The 20446-nt window shown below is 45.3% G+C and overlaps 1 protein-coding gene and 1 pseudogene across 1 annotated transcript in view; one reads left to right on the plus strand and one right to left on the minus strand.

Moving 5' to 3' along the window:
* ADAM12 (ADAM metallopeptidase domain 12) overlaps positions 1–20446 on the plus strand; it is a 277330-nt gene that overhangs the window by 57239 nt on the left and 199645 nt on the right. The gene's annotated exons all lie outside the window — the stretch shown is intronic.
* On the minus strand, positions 11141–11257 carry LOC136646272 (5S ribosomal RNA; annotated as a pseudogene).

Consider the following 20446-nt stretch of genomic DNA (forward strand, 5'->3'; position numbering starts at 1 on the left):
TCAATCTATCAGTTGATTAATCGGAAACTGTCTTATTCCCTATAAGACCGTTAATTCATTTTGCTCTGTATTAACATGAAGTGACAAATCCTATCCAGCTCTGGCACAGTGGGGCCGCACAGCCCACGCAGTATTCGGCATTGGAACTGAGCACGCTGGATGTCTCATGGGGTAAGGGAACCCTGTGTCGACCTCTGGCCTGCTTAATGGGGCTACTAGGATTTGTGCCAGTTAAATCACTGGTGCAAGTCCAAGAAGCCCCCTATAGGGTTTCCAGGCCCGGGAAAGGAGTTAGGAAATAGTTGAGGCCTCCGCCTACCCAACTGCCCCCTCCAAAGTCATGTCGTCTCTTTGACTGGCCATTGGGAACTTGTAGAGAACTATTGTGTTGGTCATTGTCTTTCCATTTTTCCCCATTCCGTCTTGCCAAAATAACTTACTTCTTCCTGATGCCTCCTTAGGCTGAATATGTGAAACATCCTAACAAGGAAGAGAAGAGGGGAGGATGTTGGGCAAACTGAACATAGTGCCTAGAGTTTTAAAGCAGGCCAGAGAAAATAGGGGGCAGTCAGGAATTTTTACCAAACCAAGTCAAACCATGTCCCTTATGAGGAAAGACTAAAGTGTTGAGGCTCTTCAGTCTAGAAAAGAGGCGCCCTGAGGAGGGACATGACTGAGATGTACAAAATTATGCAGCAAAATGGGCAGCAAAATGGCAGATGCGCTTCAATGTCAGTAAGTGTAAAGTCATGCACATTGGGGCAAAAAATCAAGACTTTAGATATAGGCTGATGGGTTCTGAGCTGTCTGTGACAGATCAGGAGAGAGATCTTGGGGTGGTGGTGGACAGGTCGATGAAAGTGTCGACCCAATGTGCGGCGGCAGTGAAGAAGGCCAATTCTATGCTTGGGATCATTAGGAAGGGTATTGAGAACAAAACGGTTAGTATTATAATGCCGTTGTACAAATCGATGGTAAGGCCACACCTGGAGTATTGTGTCCAGTTCTGGTCGCCGCATCTCAAAAAAGACATAGTGGAAATGGAAAAGGTGCAAAAGAGAGCGACTAAGATGATTACGGGGCTGGGGCACCTTCCTTATGAGGAAAGGCTACGGCGTTTGGGCCTCTTCAGCCTAGAAAAGAGACGCTTGAGGGGGGACATGATTGAGACATACAAAATTATGCAGGGGATGGACAGAGTGGATAGGGAGATGCTCTTTACACTCTCACATAATACCAGAACCAGGGGACATCCACTAAAATTGAGTGTTGGGCGGGTTAGGACAGACAAAAGAAAATATTTCTTTACTCAGCGCGTGGTCAGTCTGTGGAACTCCTTGCCACAGGATGTGGTGCTGGCGTCTAGCCTAGACGCCTTTAAAAGGGGATTGGACAAGTTTCTGGAGGAAAAATCCATTATGGGGTACAAGCCATGATGTGTATGCGCAACCTCCTGATTTTAGGAATGGGTTAAGTCAGAATGCCAGATGTAGGGGAGAGCACCAGGATGAGGTCTCTTGTTATCTGGTGTGCTCCCTGGGGCATTTGGTAGGCCGCTGTGAGATACAGGAAGCTGGACTAGATGGGCCTATGGCCTGATCCAGTGGGGCTGTTCTTATGTTCTTATGTTCTTATGTTCTTATGCAGGAGATTGATACAGTGCATAGGGGGATGCTCTTTTCCCTCTCACACAACACCAGAACTAGGGGGCATCCCGTAAAATTGTATATCGGGAGGATTAGAACAAACAAAAGAAAATATTTCTTTACCCAGCATTTAATTAGTCTGTGGAACTCCTTACCACGGGACATAGTGATGACATCTGGCTTAGATACCTACAAAAGGGGATTGGACAGATTTCTGGAGGAAAACTCCATCACAGGTTACAAGCCATGGTGGGTATGTACAGTCTGAGATTAGTTGGTCACTCATCATGAGGGCAGTGAGGAATTTTTTTCTGTGATTCTGAATTGGATGTGGATGGCAATTTTTTTCACCTTCCCCAAACTGGCAAGGGAGGGAAGGTGTGTGTTCAGTAGGTTTCATGCATTAAAAATTGGTCACTTGTGTTTAATAAAGTAGCCCAAGTTAAACCCAAGTGCACTCTGGTATCTTTTTTGGGGGGTGCGAGGGTAAATAGAATGCCAGATGCAGGGGAATGGCAGTGAGACGCAAGTCTCTTGTGGTCTTATGTGCTCCCTGATGCATCTGGTGGGCTGCTGTGAGATACAGGAAGCTGCATAGATAGGCCTCGGATCTAATCCAGCAGGGCTCTTCTAATATTCTTATGTTCATTGATCTAGGGCTGTATTGTTTATACTAAGTGGCAAGAGTTCTCCTGGTTTCAGAATGGTGGTCTTCAGTCCTCCCTAGGGAGGCTGGAGTTGAACATGGGACCTTCTGCATTAAAGAACATGCTCTACCACTGACCTAAGGCCATGTTTCTCCTTTTTGGTTGGGAGAATTAAGGAAGCAGACAGTCCTTAATTTGTAGCAAATCTATAGATCCTACATGCTTATTCCCGTCTTTTACTAGGATAAAAGTAAAGGTTGGGGGATTAAGGCTCAAGTTTTCTTTGGCAGCATAGTTAGATGCACCCTGTTTCTGTGACTTTACTACATGAGAATTGGGCCACAGCATGAAGTTGTACCAGCTAATTAAATATAGAAAAAGTAATGGAGAAGAAGACATACTTGTTTGTGCAATTAGCATATTAAAGAAATTCTCGTTTTAAATTACTGCTCCCTATCTGTAATTGCAACAGCAGAATGCCAAGTATTTCAGATAACTGTATTCAGCTGTCACTCTGATGATGATTGGATTGCTTGCAGAGCTGGCTTCCTTTTTACCTTCAGCAAAGAAGCAGAACTGGGCTTTCTGGTGCTACCTCTGTGTTTGCACCACCACTGCCCCTGACCTGGAAGTAATTGTGGTAGTGTCACTGCCACCACAATTGCTTTCGCTTACCTGCCTCCTCTGTTCCCCCTTTGAAAAAAGGGGGAAGGAAGGAGGCAGCGCAGGATCTGAGGAACCTTCTGCATCACTTCTGAGGGGTGCGAAAGGCTCCCTCAGGGCACCTAGGGGCTGGTGGAAGTGGTGCCCAGGAGAGGCGAGCGTCGCTTCCAGGAGGCGGGCGGTGCTTGCCTCCTGGGTGCCACTTCTGAGTGGCCCCAAAGTGCTTGGAGGGAGCCTTTTGTGCCCCTCAGAAGCAGTGTGGAGGCTCCTCGGAGCCGGAGAAGCGGCACGCATCTCCTCTGAAATTGGAGGAGGTGCGCACTGCTTCCCACTGCCCTGAGGTCCGCCTCCTCCTTCCCCTCCCTTTGTGTTAAAGGGGAGGAGAGTGGGGGTAGCTCTCAAGCATGGCCAGGAACCACACCGAGAATGGCTGCAGGAGTGCAGCAACTCTCGGTATGGTTTCCCACAGCTCTGAGCATTGCCTTCCTCTTCTCCCCTTGAAAGGGAGAGGAGGGGGAGCCCTCAGAGCCACACTGCTTCCGGCATGCTGTCACTAGGTTGCACCCCCTCCCCTCCTCCTCTATTGAAGGAGGGGAAGGTGGAGCCCTAGAGCATCTGCGTGCCGGAGTTGCAACTCCCTGAGCACTGATGCTCTAGGGCGCCCCTTTCCCCTGCTCCAGAGGAGATAAGAGGGTGCCCTAGAGAGGCAGCGCACTAGAAGTTGCAACTCCTGGCACATTGACACTCTAGGGTGCCCTCTTGTCTCCTCCTATAAAGGAGAAGGGGAGAGGGGGGCGGCCCAGTGCAGCGCTGAATTACTGCCAGAGAGGCAGCACCTCACGGCCTCTCTTGCAGCAATTCTGGAGAAGTTTTTTTTTTTAAAGGGAGAGAAGCTGGTGGAGCTGTAGACTTCTTTCCCTTAAACAAAAAAATGGCAAATGGGTGGTGGGGTGTGAGGCTGGCAGAGGATCCCCAGAGGATTGGTGTTCAGGGCATTTGCCCAGCTTGTCCTCCTCTAGGTCCGCCACTGCTTCAGCTTATCTGGATACAGTGTGGATGCAATATTAACAAGAATGTGGAGCAAATGTAATGTAATCATTTATGGATATAAAGCTATGGGGGAAAGAAAAAGTTCTTTTATAGGTCACAAACTCATTAACTGGCATGTTCTTTCAGCACACAGGAGACAGTTTTGAACTTGAACTGAAACTCTTTAAACAACACTAAGGCTATGCTCGTATACGAACTGTCCTGGAAGTAAGCGCCACTGAACAGAGTAAACATGTATACAATTGTGTTCTCAATAAGGTGTGATTTTTTTTTGTCTGAGATATGATGTTAGTTTGTTCAGCTGGCTCTGTACAGTGTATGAAAACTCTGGCTGCTTGACTTGCAAACCATGATCAGGACTTGCAAACCATGATCAGGACACTGAGAATTCTTTAACTCAGTCTTTTGTGGGTTACTAGTCAGTCATTTATCTCCCTTGTCCTTCAGCATTGGGGAGGACAATCATTTCTACAGAAAGATCATGTTTTGCAGGCTGCTTTTAACATGCATGGTACATACTCTTTTGTGCATCCCCTGAGCTGTAGCCTCTTGCTTTATTTATCAGCTGGGAATCATCTACAGACTTTGTGATTAAGCATATGGCATGCAAACTTTTTGTATCCCATTCTTCTGCATTCTCTGTTGGATGTTTACCTTCAGTGGCTTGCAGCAATTCCTTATCTCTTATCAGCTTTTTCATTTGGAAACTTGTCATTTGTGTTGTTCAGTCTTGGAAATCCTGTACTTTTGTCTCCTTCAGCAACCATCATAGATGTTTTAATCATTTCTTGTCTAAAAACACCTGAGTGATTTCCTTTAAACATATTTAATTTCTCCCTTTCTTTGCACCGGGCCTATAGCCACTTGGCGTACCTGGCTTATGCAGTGTGTTTTGGGAGACCTCTGTTTAGAAGATCACTGCCAGGCTTATGGTTATAAAGAAAGGAAAAACTGTATTGAAGGAACTACATAATTGGATAGGAGATGGAGTGGTACAGAGAACCTGCCTGTCTTGCAGAGCAGACGGAGAAGGGGGAGTGGAAGGACATCAGCCCGAGAAACCTGAGAATCAGCCAGTTGCATACAAATCACCTTTGCTTGGCCTCCCCATCACACAAGACTTTGGGGATTTGGCCCCCATTGGAGGTTGTGCTCATGGGGGCACGGTTTTGCCTCCATTTGCAGGCCAAGCTTCACGTAGCAGCCAGTCTGCCTGCACTGAGAATAGCAAATCTGCGTCTTAATGGAGTCTTACTGGAAAAGGAGGGGGGAAAAAAGAAAGGTAACCCCTTGTAATGTCCATGGTGGGAGAAGGCCCCTGCCCTGGGGTCGATTCCGAGCACGAGGGGCTTACCCAGTCTAGGCATGGTGGTCGGCGATGAACAAACGAGCAGGAAGCAGGTAGGGCAGCTTTACATAGACGGTTTATTTGGGTCAACCTCTTTACATTCATGGGGACTTGTTACTTCACGACCCCCTTCCGTCTAGGCTGACTGATGTCGTTGTCGTCAGCGCAGCTCCGGCCCCGGTCCTTCGGGCTCTTTGGAGCTTGTAGTCCAGGCCTCCCTGCCTGGGCCTCTCGGCACTGTGCCTGTGTTCTGGAAGACCCTGCCCCGGCTGGCTGGGGTCAGGCTAGTTGGCCTTGGGAGAGCCCACGGTCCCTTGGTGTTGGCTCCCTTCTCCGCAGGTTCTCCTGGGCTGTAGTTGGTGTCAAGCGCCCGTCTTGACCACCAAGGTTCTCCAGGGTACACCCTCTGGATCTGGGCAGGCCCTGGGTCAGGGAGGTCTCTGTCCCAGCCTCCTCCCTCTAGAGCTGACCGCAGCCCCCTCCCTATGGAGGCCTCTCTCCTTTCTCTTTGGCCTGGGTTGCCTTCTCCCACTGGCTTCCCTCTAGCCTTCCACCCCTCTGGAGAGGAGTGACCTCCCTCTTCCCTCTCCAGCTCCGTTGTGAGGCTTACCTCAGTTCTGCCTAACCCCACCCTTCTGGCCCACGAGTCTTCCTGCTCCCAGCTGTTCCCTGTCCCTACTTCTGTGTAGGTGTCCTGCATGGACCTCCAGTCCTGCTGACACTCGGGGCTTACTCCCAAGTAGGCCTTGACTCCCAAGGAGACCCCTGTGACCAGGGAACTCCTGGCCACCTGAGCCGGGCCCAGGTGACACCCCTCCAGCTAGTAAAGTAGATATTTTGCCCCCTTGGGATGCAGGTTGCTTGTGCAGAATTGTTACATCTTTCTCCTCTTCCAACGTTTAGTGCCAGAGCTACTATTTAGAAGTTTAGTCTTTTTCCCATGAAGACTGGAAACTATCAGTTGTACTTCAATGTATCTGAAGACAGGAGCAAGAACTTTTGGACACAAACAATTCCTGGAACTCCCTCCTAGATCACTTCCATGATGCCTCACCTCTTACTTCCTTCAAATCCATCCTCATAATGCACCTTTTTCCACAAAAACTTTGGCACTCTTTCCTAGTCCCTTTGCCCTACAGCAGAGTTTCTCAAGGTTCGTCCTCTGCTGTACCACTTCACCTATTCATCACTTCACATCATCACTTATTACTTCTGGGTTGGGAGGCCAGATGTGATGTGACAAACACCAATAAGAGACTCAGGTTGGACAGGAAGACTTCTTTGAGCATAGAAAAGCATGCTTTGGAGCTCTGCCCACTCAGCCGAGCCTCTTACTGCTGTTTGTTGTGTCATGTTCCTGGTCTTGTTGCTGGGCAGCAGATGTCCAGGGGTAGTGCAAATACCACCAGACACCACCTCAAGTACTACTGGTGGTACCTATACCACTGGTTGAGAAACACTGCCCTACAGCAGCTAAGCCTGAGTACAGGTAGATGAAGAAATTGCATATTCTTCCCCCATTTATCCAGTCACCATTTCCCTCCTTTGTCTTCCTTGTATCTCTTTCTATATTGTGAGCCGCTCAGGACAGAGATCTCTTCTGATGATGGATGTATATAAATAATAACAAAGAAGTGAGAGTCACCTGTAATCTTAGGGCAATAGCAGCCAAATCTGTTTTTCGGCCACAATGAATGTGGGTACAAGGTATCCTTACAAAGTGTTTCACTGTTCTTTGGTACAGAAAACATTGTTGATAATGGTGATAGTCTTTTCAAACTCATGCCATCTCATACCTGTGACTTCAGAATGTGAACCAAGAATAACATCTGCAGAAGCTGTGGATATCTATTTAATATTGCATATAATGACGCAGCCCAAGTGAATTTTCTCACTCAACTTTTGGAGGAGTAAACGTCCTCCTTAGTCCGAAAACAGACAAGAGACTTGTAAAATGTATTTTGAAGCCAGGACTGAACCTGCCTTTAATTAATTATCTATGTGATATTTTCTGTTTGACACATAGTCTCTGGGGTCCAAATGTATTGAGTAGGATAGATGACAGTATATGTAATGGCCTCTAAAATTTCTCTTCTTCCTCTTACCAATGATGATGGTCCCTTGGCTCCTATTCAGCAGTTGTTTTAATAAAGCCTTTAGCCCTTCCTGAAAGCCCTGCTGAAGAACAGCGTGAATCAAGTTGCCTGGACAACAGATTTGATAGGGATAGACAATAACTCCTTAATTATCTTTCTTCAGTATTCAGTGTTGTCCTTGAAATTTAGAGAGCTGTGGTAAACAAGTGCTACCTGCATTAGAGTAAGGTCTTTCAATATAATACTGTTATTTCTATGAATATAAAGTGAAAGGTTAACATGTCCTCCAAACATTATTAAGGGAAAAGCTATTGCATAAAGTGAGAAAGTTGCTCATTATTTTGAAGTGGTGAGCAAGAGAGGTGATCAGCCTTTTCTGTTCTCCCAGGATTGCAATTGTTAGCATAATTTTCCCCCAAACTTATTTTTTTTCTACTTGATATAGGGGTAAGCAATATCAGACCTACTCTGTTAACTTTAACTCTTCAGGGCTTTCCCTTTGCAAAGGGCTTGCTGACTTTGAATTTTTGTTTGTTCCTCCAGAACAACCAGTTTTTGACTAAATCCAGGGCTCTAATAGAGAGAAAAAGAAAAGAAATGCCTTTCTGTGTAGGTCTGACCCCTTCAAATCCACCTAGAATTGAAATTTGGTTGCAATTTAATTTGCCTCCTTTTGTCAGTCGTGCACCAAACCCCTGCTTTGGCATTTCATGTAGTACCAAAGGAATGAGGAGTAGCTCTCTTGCCTCTACATTTGCAACTGAGAGGGAATATTCTTGCCATCCTGTCTTCCTACACACTTCTCTCTCTTGCTCAGAAGAGATGGGGAAAAGTGCTGTTGGCAGTCCTATCCTCTTAGAACCTCTCAGAACCCCTGTGCACAGCTACTGCTTTGTGGCTTTTACTCAGTGTTCGTACAGCAACCAAGATAAAGCAGTTCACAGTTCTCTTGTACTGAATTGGGAACCTGATATCTGCATACTGAAATACTGAGGGGTGCTTAGGTTGTGGAGAAAAATAAGAACAAGTTGCTTCGAATTAAAAATTGCCAAGACTGTGAGCCCAAAGAAAAAACTTGGAAATATATATTGAAATATGGTGGACATGATGTCTGGTTTTGGGTCTTTTTTCTTTTCTTTCATTATCAACAATACAAAATCATCCATCGGGTTACTGTTTGTATTTTTCTTTCTTTTCTTAGTATCAAATTCTAACATGTAAATTGTGTGAATTAGTAGATTTGCTGCAAACAACAACTTTTAGTCCTTCATGAAGTGAATAAGATGCACCATCTATAGCACAGCTTTGGGTAAAAGAATGCATACCTCTACAGGAAATGGAAAAGTATAGTTGAGACTGCAATCCTATACCCAGTTATCTGGGTGTAAGCCTCACTGAATTAAGGCTTACATCTGGGTAGACACGCATAGGCTTGCACTGTCAGAGTGGTTACGTTCTAATACTATGACAAATAGACACCTTACCACCTATCAGCAGTCTGGGTAATTTGAAGCAGATGTCTTCTTTCCTTTAATCAGGACATCAATTATTTCTTGGACAGCACTGATTAGCTGATGTGTACATAAAGAATGAAGATGGCTAATGGCTGTTCTTATGTGGGCTGAACATACTAAAAAGTCCAGCAAGAGTCTGATGAGCCAATAGAATTGAGCTAACTGGAATGAATCTTCATCATGACTCATTAGAAAAGATGACACTTTGGCTACGAGATGAAAAATCTTGATGAAGGCCAGTTGTAAAAGCACAACCTAGTGTTTAATAAATGGATCATGGTGACTCATAAATTTAGTGTATACATTTGTTTCTTTGCAGTAAATGTCAGGCTTTGTGAAACAACATTTCCTGTGCTGGATGTGCCCCCTCCCCTCAGCCAAAGGTTGACTTTGAAGACAGATACTTTTGGAAATCATTGGCAGCAAATATTAGTGTAACACTGCAGCTGAAAGACTTTCAAAAGTTAGAATAAAAATGTGACTCACATACCCTATTCTATTGTACTTGTTCATGATCATAGTTTTTTACAAACAAGTAATCAAGTCAGGAGCTTTAGTATTTCAGTACTACTTTACATTGCAAGTTGAGAAACATTTTTTGTGTTTTCTGTCTGTGCTAATTGTAAATAGTTAAATTTCTGAGGCTTCCGAAATCTTTGCTTTTCTTTTAACCTCCTTCCCAAAACCCATTTGCTTAAACACCTCTCTCTCTCTTTGAGATGTTCTTCTGTTTACAACTTCACAAGTCATCTTGGTTTCAAGTGCAAAAATCCAAATCATTGTTGCTTTTAATGAATTAAGGAAGCTTCAAATGAGCAAATCCTGCTAAGGCCAATTGCAGTATTAGTGTAACATATTTTGTAACATACTGGCTCATCCTGGACTATGAAATACGAGAAGAGTGTCTGAAAAATAAAACATACAGGAATAGTAATGGTGTGATTAATGGAGGAATTCTCTATACTATAATTGTGTTTCTCCTTGTTTAATTAGAAAAGAATAATCTGATTCAGGTGTCCTTTAGAGGTGCACGCGAAATTTAAGCATCTGCCATTTATTAACAGTCCTTTCACCAGACGGCAGTGCAGTCGTGATCACTATGAAGTGATTACAGAAAATTCTTGAAATTTAGGTCCTTGTTTGACAGTGTTTTTCTTTAGAAGATCCTGTTTTCAGTAGTTGGCACATGATAGAAATATCACACTTGTTATTTTAGACAACTCCATCATTCTAGGTTACCCAGCAGACATTTACAACTAGTAATTTTGCCACTTGTGTGATGAATTTTAGTGACTTCCTGTGACTCCCCCCCATGGTCCACATCCACAGTGTGAAAGGTTAACTGAATATTGAAAAAAAAAATAAGTTTATTGAATAGAAACAGAGAATTTGATGATAAAAAAAGTTTCAAATGGACTAACAGCACAAATCTATGAATATCTACTCAGAAATAAGCCCTATGGAGTCCAGTAGAACCTATTCTTAGGTTAGCATGTTCTAATCTCAGGTTAGCAACCTATTCTCAGGTTGCAGCCTTAGAAGCACTGGATCAGACATGCTCATGCTATAGTATGGCATTATATACTTCTTGATATTGCATGAATTGGTTAATAAACATGGATGATATTTAACTCCTTTGTTGTCTAGAACAAGACTAAAATTCATGTGAGTAATGTAAGGAGATGTTAACTAGACTATACTGCTGTATAAATTAGTAACTTTTAGTAAGTCCAAGAATAAGCATATTTTTATTAAGCAGTTCAAAAGTATTTTACAATGAGTAGAGTACTTATTTTATGTTTTAAATATTTATGATAATTCAGTAAAATGACTGTAACAGAGTGAAGATTATAGTAATGAACACATCCAACTTGATTGGGAAAGGTAGACAATAAATATTGTGCTGTGATGTATAAATACAAAAATAGAAAAATAGGCTAAATATAATTCTAATCTTCGAAATGGTATATGGATGCACTTCCATGTCAATTGCAGCCTGTTGGACTAGTGTTTTGCCGGCAAACTTGTGAGTAGTTCTGTAATAGGAGGGTCTACTCTTTTGATCAAGGAAGGGCGATAAGCCAGGCTACTGTTCAACCAACAGGTTTTATAATACTTGCCAATAATTGGAGCTGATATTGGTGGGCAACCTTCAGTCTCGAAAGACTATGGTATAAGCCTACAGCACCTGGTATTCCCAGGAGGTCTCCCATCCAAGTACTAACCAGGCCTGACCCTGCTTAGCTTCCGAGATCAGACGAGATTGGGCATGTGCAGGATAACAGCTGATATTGCACATCCCTATTCCCTTCATACCTGAAGGTAGTCCTGGAATTTGAGCACATAAAGTCCTGGAGAGCCCAGTAGCCTAAAGCTAGCCTTAAGTCATTCTGTTCTTGGCTGAAATCTTTGGAGGAATACATTACTAATACTTCAGTTATTATTTAGAGATGTTGCAAACTACTGCATGTTATTTTTTCAAGGATTTGGGTTAGTTTGTTTCCATTTCTGCTTTCCTATTGGACCATAAAGCATGCTTGGATCCAACAGTGTGGCTTCTGTTTCTTTCAACTTTCCTGTCTACCAAGAAGAGTTGTAAAATATAATGGCTGTTCCTAAATTGGTAAATTTCAAACAAGCTGCTTTTCAGCAGTGAGAGCTCTGTAGGCCAAAGTTGAACATCCCTTTTCTTGGAGAATCCATTTCATAGTGTGTTGGCAACCTTCAGTCTTGAAAGACTATGGTATCGCGCTCTGAATGGTGGTTCTGGAACAGCGTCTAGTGTGGCTGAAAAGGCCAATTCGGGAGTGACAATCCCTTCTACACTGGGAGCAAGTGCAGTCTGTCCCTGGTCTGTCTCCCTGGCTATGGGCCTTCCTTCTTTGCCTCTTTGCCTCAGTCTGTTGGCCAAGTGTCTCTTCAAACTGGAAAGGCCATGCTGCACAGCTTGCCTCCAAGCGGGCTGCTCAGAGGCCAGGGTTTCCCACTTGTTAAGGTCCACTCCTAAGGCCTTCAGATCCCTCTTGCAGATGTCCTTGTATCGCAGCTGTGGTCTACCTGTAGGGTGCTTTCCTTGCACGAGTTCTCCATAGAGGAGATCCTTTGGGATCCGCCCATCATCCATTCTCACGACATGACCGAGCCAACACAACAGGCGTCTCTGTTTCAGCAGTGCATACATGCTAGGGATTCCAGCACGTTCCAGGACTGTGTTGTTTGGAACTTTGTCCTGCCAGGTGATGCCGAGAATGCGTCGGAGGCAGCGCACGTGGAAAGCGTTCAGTTTCCTCTCCTGTTGTGAGCGAAGAGTCCATGACTCGCTGCAGTACAGAAGTGTACTCAGGACGCAAGCTCTGTAGACCTGGATCTTGGTATGTTCCGTCAGCTTCTTGTTGGACCAGACTCTCTTTGTGAGTCTGGAAAATGTGGTAGCTGCTTTACCGATGCATTTGTTTAGCTCGGTATCGAGAGAAAGATTGTCGGAGATAGTTGAGCCAAGGTACACAAAGTCATGGACAACCTCCAGTTCATTTGCAGAGATTGTAATGCAGGGAGGTGAGTCCACATCCTGAACCATGACCTGTGTTTTCTTAAGGCTGATCGTCAGTCCAAAATCTTGGCAGGCCTTGCTAAAATGATCCACGAGCTGCTGGAGATCTTTGGCAGAGTGGGTAGTGACAGCTGCATCGTTGGCAAAGAGGAAGTCACGCAGACATTTCAGCTGGACTTTGGACTTTGCTCTCAGTCTGGAGAGCAAACTCCACCATTATCACCATTTAGCAAACTATCACCCTTTCATAGTGATCTTGTAGGTTCACATCATGGAGACCATAACTGGCTACCTTTTGGCAGGGTCATACTTCTCTGTAGGCCAATTGGCATGTTAGAGATGCGATTGTGTACAATTTAAGATAAACCTGTGCAGGTGGTCTTACCTGTCACTAGGTGCTCAAGACGATAAACTTGGCAAACTCTTCCAGGGTCTGATCCTAACAATCCTAACTTGCGCTGGAACAGGCAGGCTGAGTTGCTTCCACTGTATCCAGCACAAGGTAGGTGCAGGCTGGAATGCAACTTGGAGTAAGGGAATTCTTGTTCCCTTACCCCATATTGCCCCCGAGTCTCCCCATGGGGCTACTTGGATCTGTGGCCACAATTTCGCGTCAATCTGAGCAGCTCATGTGACACAGGTCAGGCAGGGGTTTAGGATCTGGCCTGTGCTGCTGGTCCCACCCTTTCCAGGCCTAATCCACCTCCCAGTCCTCCCTTCTTCTACCCAACCCTCTCCCAACCTCTGTTCCACCCTCTCCCACCTCCTGCACCAACCTGCCCAGTCTGGCACAAACTCACCTTCTCCGGGGCTAGGTTCAGCTCCAGCACATCAATACATATCCATGTGCCGGCTCTGCCTGTTCCTGAGTAGCCACGAATTTGCTTTATAGCACGTTCGCGACCCTCAGGAGCCAGCACAGCTGACTTGTGCTGGTAAAGAGGTAAAGGTGGTAAAAGAGGTGCAAAAGTTATTCATATGTCAGGTTTATGTTGTGCTGTATACCAGCTCTGTGTTCCCTAAATTTTTGGATTACCTTAGAAGGAATCTGAGCCATGAAGAAATCCTGCTGCCTGGCCTTTTCCTCGTGAAAGATAAACCCTCAGAGAATATCCTGTAAGTTTAGACAACAAATGAAAAGCTTCAGCAATAAAATTCATAATGAAGATATAATTTTACAAAAAGATGGGAAGGGAATGCTGCTGTTTCACAACTTAATGTTGATTGCATTTTGCTTATTTTTTACAAGCCTTCAAACCCTAGTGTCCTTTCAAATGTTAATCCATACTTTTTGTTTTAAGGACTTGAACACAACATAAATCCAAGAGCACAGAACTCCCTTCATCTGAAAGAAGGAGTTTGGAGTTCATTAAAAAGCCTCGCTTAGCCAGTCATATGAGATCTCTAGGGAGAACACCAGGGAGGGGAGGAACCCACCCTGTTAAAAAGACCTGCTGTATCAGCATATTTTATTGGAAAACCTCACCCAAATGACTTCATTGTTCCTTGAGCTTAGTTCTATCAACAGCTGATATCGTGATCTTATTGTTTGAAACGAATCCCAACCTAGTTCTACTCAGGCTCATGTGTTGTGTTATACTGCCTTTGGCACAAAGACTGAAATTTACACAAGTGAGAATAAGCTTGTTTACCAAAGAGGGAGGTGAGCATGAGCTACTTTTCTGGTTTTAAAAGTGGTTGAAAGAAACTAAGGGCGCAATCCTAACCAACTTCCCAGCACTGGCATAGCTGTGCCAGTGGGGCATGTGCTGCATCCTGCAGTTGGGGGGCAGTCATGGAGGCTTCCTCAATGTAGGGCAGTGTTTGTTCCCTTTCCTCGAAGTTGCATTGCCCTTATGTCAGTGCTGGAAAATTGGTTAGGATTGCAACCTGGCTTTCCTTATAAGTGTGTTGGTGACATCTAAACCTCACTCAGTAACTGCAAGTTGGCGGGACGTTTGGCCTCTGTTCACTGCTCTTTGTGAATCATCCAAAATGTGATCTTGGTATAGTTGGGCACACACACCCTTTTGGGGGGAAAGAAGACTAGAAATTTGGTGCATGTGTGCAGAACTATATGAGTGTACATGCTAATGCCACATGTTATCATGTACATACAGTACACTGGAGATTTCATATAAACCAGCTACCTACCACAAATGTGAGATTTCCAGTTAATGTTCATATCATATCATATCGACATATCTTTATCGTCACTCCTGGTTCAGAGAAAGAATGACTGGCTCAGTACCAAGCAATCTGTATAATGCTCCACAAGTTATCTTATGAATTTCAGCCACTTTATGTTGTATTTGTGTATTCTGAAAAGCACATAAGCTGCTCAATCAGAGCAGAAGAAATAGCCAATTACCTTGAATAGTTACCCTAGCCCAGCCATTTTCAACCACAGTGCTGTCCCATACTGGTGGGCTGTGAATTGTCTGCAGGGATGCTGTGGGAGTTTTGTGGAAGGTCATTTATTGGTAGGGCTATTGGGGGATGTGAGCCCCCACCAACAGCATGGTGTGCCTTAACAATGGTCAAAAAATGGATGGTGTGCCTTGAGTATTTCAGTACCTTGTCAGTGTGCCATGCGATGAAAAAGATGGAAAATCACTGCCCTAGCCACTAAGTCTTCAAGTACAGCTGCACAGTTCAGTCACTACTGAAGTGACTGTTGCATACATAAGCAGTGGCGGGCCTGGAAGGGCAGGGGGGCAAAAGCCCCAGGCATGGCGCCTACTGCGCTGCTGTCCCCTATGCCCGCAGAGCCACCTCTGCATACCCGTTGGAGCTGTTCTGTGGGCACCTGAAGCCTCACATGGCACTCCAAATGGCTCCAGAAGTTTTCTGAGTCTCAAAGTGTACTTCTGGTTTTGTCAGAAAACCAGAAGTATTCTTTAAGATTGCGCCAGAAGCCTCAGAAAGTTTCTGGAGTTGTTTAGAATGTTGCGCGAGGCTCCGTGTGCCTAGGTAAGTATCCCCAGGGGAGGGAGTGGCGCGAGGGGGGTGACATTGCAGACCTGTGCCATGGGGCGCCACAGGGGCCAGGTCTGTAACTGCCCATAAGTTTCTAGATTCAATCTCTGGTGTCTTTAGGTGGGAATAGAACTCCTTTCTAAAATCCCATCACTAGAAACAATACTGAACTAGATGGATGAATTTTCTGATTCGATATGGGGCAATATCATAGGATATGTATGATACATTGTATCTGGATACCCAATGTGGGGCCCCAGGCTGCGAGGGACCCTCCGAGTTGTGAGAGGCAGTGGTGGGCGCTGGGGGTTCTGGCTCCAGCAGCAATGATCCAGCCACCAGTGTCTCAGAAAGGAGCATGGGAGAAGAGGGTTGCGTGACTCTGGTCCTTCTCCCCACCTGCTGGGGCTCCTGGGCTCCCCAGCAAGTCCTGGCTCACAGGCAGGTTGGTTTCTGCTCCAGCCGGTTGCCTAACCCAGATTGCCTCCACCCCTGGCCCAGCTAGGCTTTATGCTGGTATCAGCCCCTCCAGGCCCTGCCCTTCATCCTTGGGAGGGCTAAAAGGTTGGAGACTTGTGCTCCTTCCCCCTTCTCCCTTTCCTGGCTCTCCCAACCAGTGATCTTCTGGCAGTTTGCCTCAGGGTCAGCCTCCTCCTTGCCTCAAGCCCCCCTCTTGCCCTGCAAACATCCGATTCTTCCTGGGTCTCGCTCTGGTAAGTCAGGGGGACCCCAACACCCAAAGAAGTAAGAAAGTGGCTGAAGGTGATGGTGAGGTTCACTCACCTTAAATGCTCTGTTTCCTTCATTTGGGCAGAAGATACAATATCCATAGCTCTGTGTATATCATGTGAATGACTAAGGGCCCAACCCTATCCAATCTTGCCGTGCCAGTGGAGTGTGCACTGCATCCTGTGGTGGGGAGGCAGTCACAGTAATCTCCACAAGGTATGGGAACATTTGTTCTCTTACCTTGGGGCTGCATTGCAGCTGCACCATGGCTGGAAAGTTGGATAGGATTGGGTCTAATACACTAGGATTAGTGTACACACGCAGTTATATGCTGTTACTCTATGGCTAGACTGAGGGTGGCATTATCGATCTCCAACCCAAACCAAAAATTCCTCACCCTACACTGTTGAAAACTGTTTTAAATTATTTAGTTGTCTGCATAAACTTTGGCAAGGATCCCAGTTCTTGATGTGTATTAAATATAGCAAAAATAAAGATGCTAACAGCATTGCACTTCAGAAACCATTTTTTGCCCAATAGCTAGGTATGCTACTATAGAGGGAGAGGGATGAAGTCACTGGAAGTCACTATCAGCTTGTTGTTGGATTTCCTTTGCATGCTACCACAGTGGCGTCACTGATATGGGGATCACATCCCCGGCGTCACATCCCCGGTGTGGGATGCCAGCGCGTCACCCCCCATGCAGTGGACGGGGCAACACCCCAGGGGGTGGGCGTGGTGATGTACGATCACTCCGCCCCCACTGGTTTTTTGGCCGTACCTTTTGATAGAACAAGATAGAACATATTCTGCATGAAATTACGCATTGATTGATATATAACATGATGGTATTATTCCTCTGAACAGTGATTTTAGTCACTAGTGGTATCACACACACACCCCCGGGTGTCAACTCACTAACACCTTATTGCAGCAGTTCTCAAACTTTTAGCACTGGGACCCACTTTTTAGAATGACAGTCTGTGCAAGACCCACCAGAAGTGATGTCATGGTGGAAGTGACATCATCAGGCAAATTAAAATAAATAAGTACAAATAATTAAAGTAAAACAAATAATTAAATAAGCAGAAGCCAGCCCTGGTCTACCAAGTGAATTTCCTCTGTAGCCTGCCTGCAATAATACCCCCCTCCAAAATTAGTAAGGTTTTCAGCCCTACCCAGTGCCCAGTTCAATTTAAGAACTTCTGTTTAAACCAGATCACTGTCAGGATCCACCTGGTTTGCAAGTCTCAAAAAAGTTCACCTTATCAGCTGAAGCCTCTGTTTTGATCCTTTTTAGTGGGGGGGGGGGGCTGCCTTCTGGAGCACTTGTTTAGCTGCAGGTGCATAGGATCAGGACCATTCTGGTAGCCTTGCACTCTCCTTGACCTGATTTTCCACACCAGCCAAGGCATGGTTGCTTACTCACGAGTAAACGCAACTGTGAGACTTAGTTTTGCTTTCCATAGGGCTCAATACTTTCATCTGCTTGGAGGGAGGGACCTCCTTCTCAGGTGTTTTTTGGGGCTGCATTCATTGGATCAGGACCATTCTGGTGTTGTTGGATTCCTCTCAGCCTGCCTTTTCTGACAGCCTATGGCAAGTTCACCTACTTGCGAGTAAACGTGCAATACAGCTCAGTTTCACTTTCCATAGGGATCCATGCATTTTTTGTTCTCCGGCCTTTTGGCCATAACTTTTGTTAGAAAGGAGATATTTCACTCTGGTTTTTTGCATTGCATTCAGTTCAAAATTCCACATCCGATGGTATATAATATGATGGGGCTACTCCTAACCGCCACAATTTTAGCATGTCATCCCCCAGTGCGCGTCACCCCCCTGTGCGCGTCACCCGGTGTGGCCCGCACCCCCCACACCCCTTTAGCCACACCACTGTGCTACCACAAAAATCCTGACTGCCACTAATTTAATCATCATAATGCCAGCTGCTCTTCTCAGGGCAAATGGGTCCTTCATTTCCTTTGCTGACACATGTCTTGGAAATTTAGGATTTGAACCCAACATCAAAGCAGGCAAGTAAGATCCTACATGTGCTGTTTAAATAAGCCACATGTGCTGATGATGAGCTTTGGATTGTACTCTGCAAACATTATCTTCTTATTTTTGTCTTTGCACTCTTAGCTGTGCTGCAGCTGCCAACTAATTCTGGGGGTTTGTCACAAATATGGAAAGATTAATATGGAAAAATTGTTGCTGCATACATTAATAAAACATAGGATCTTGGAGTAGGGTGCCAGTGGTGGCAAGAAAGCACCTAAACCCTGCTTTTGTTTTGGAGCTTGATCCTAGTACCATGCAGCTGGGGCGGCATTAACCATTTGTCCCAATGCTTTAAAAAGTTCAGGTAAACTGAAACTATGCTGAGTGTGCATGCGCACCTGTCTGTGTGTGAGTGAGGGTCCAGTCCTATCCACCTTTCCAGCACCAATGCAGCACAATGGTAAGGGAATAAACTTTCTTGTACTTTGTGGAGGCCTCCGTGACTGCCCCACCCCCACAAAATGCAGCGCATGCCCCATTGGCATGCTGCATCAGCGCTGGAAAGGTGGATGGGATTGGGCCCTGAATGGTTAAACAGGGAGATACAGTCTTCAGCATCTCCTTGCAACTAGTGTTTGCAATTGTGATAGAAGATTTTCCCCCACCATGTATCACATGATAATGGCCCCGGCTTGGGACCAGGTATCTGAGAGACCGCTTACTTCTGTACAATCTGGCTTGTCCTCTCCGGTTATCAGAGTAGGCCCTTTCTGCATGTGCTTTCGCCTATGGAGGTGGGAGGGGCAGCAGCAAGGAACAGGGCCTTCTCAGTAGTGGCACCAACTTTACAGAGCTCCCTCCCTTTCAGCTTACGAACAGCTGCCTCCTTAAAGGCAGTGGGATTTAAAAACATTGTTACTTAGATCGGCCTTCTGAGTCCAGGTCTTTTTAATATTTTTAAATGGGTCTGCCCTGTTGTTACTGTTTGCTGCTAACTTATGTTTGTTTTTTTCTTCGTTCTTTTAATGAGATAATTTTAATGCTGCTTGATTATTTTGAGCAGATTTTCATGTTTATGGTTTTTATTGTGATTTTATGTTGGAAACCACTTTGAATGCCTTTCGGGGAGGTAAAGTGGGATAGAAATTTAGTAAATAAATAATGTTGAAGATCACTGGAGACTCGGTTAAAATCTCCAAGATTACTCTCAGTAGACACTTAAAGATTAATGCTATTTCCTGGAGACTCCATGCCAATTTGGGGGGAGGGGGAATTGGCAACTCTACTTAAACATCCAAAGAGCCAGAAGAACTCCTCCCACCCCAAGGCAAAATAGGAGAGCCTTGTATCCGCAGATCCTGTATCTGCAGTTTCACTTATCCATGAATCTGTGGGGGGCCCTGGCGCCCCCTCCAGAGGCAAGGATCCCCTTCTGGAGGATCTTCTAAGCCCTTCAGAGGCTGCACGTACCCATGCGGCCTCTGCGTGGCTCAGAATGAATAGAAAAATGTCAGTTCTGGTTTTCCAGCAAAATTGGAAGTGATGTTTTTATGCCTTTAAAAGTCATGATGAAGACTAGGAAACCCCAGAGGGTTTTGCTGAAAAACCAGAAGTGATGTTTCTCTGCTTGTACTGCTCATTCTGAGCCTCGCAGAGGCCATGGATGGATGTGCATGGCTTCTCTGGGGCTCAGAAAACCCTCCATAGGCAAGGGGAACACAGCTCCTTTCGCCTCTGGAGGGTTGAAAGGCATCTCCTGTATCTGTAGATTCAGGTAACCGCAGAGGGCTCCAGAATGGAACCCCTGCAGATACAGGGGGGCATGCCTTATTGTAACAAGTGGAGGCTGAGAGGTTCTCTAAAAGCAAATGATAGTGCTCTATACTTTGCATTTGAGAGAGAAAGCTGGTGAATATAAACATTCATCTAAATAGCCTCCCTTTGGAACCAGTGGGGTCAAAAAGATATGAGTGAGAGACCTCTCTTTCTAAATATAGACCTACCCCAGTCAGTATAAAGCAGCATTGGAGATATGAAAAGCAAAAGGGGTGATTGAACCTCCTCTCTGCAGTCACTCTGCCCCACCACGATCACTTTTCTTCCAGCTGGTCCCACTTCCATGTGAGGATGGACCAAGGACAGGATAAGTGGTGGAGCGTGGTGGATTTCAGCAGGAGCAAACAGCAAAAGATTACAAGGTTAAACACGCACCGAAAGTGAAAA

This window comes from Tiliqua scincoides, chromosome 3 (assembly GCF_035046505.1).
Source record: "Tiliqua scincoides isolate rTilSci1 chromosome 3, rTilSci1.hap2, whole genome shotgun sequence".
Taxonomy (NCBI): domain Eukaryota; kingdom Metazoa; phylum Chordata; class Lepidosauria; order Squamata; family Scincidae; genus Tiliqua; species Tiliqua scincoides.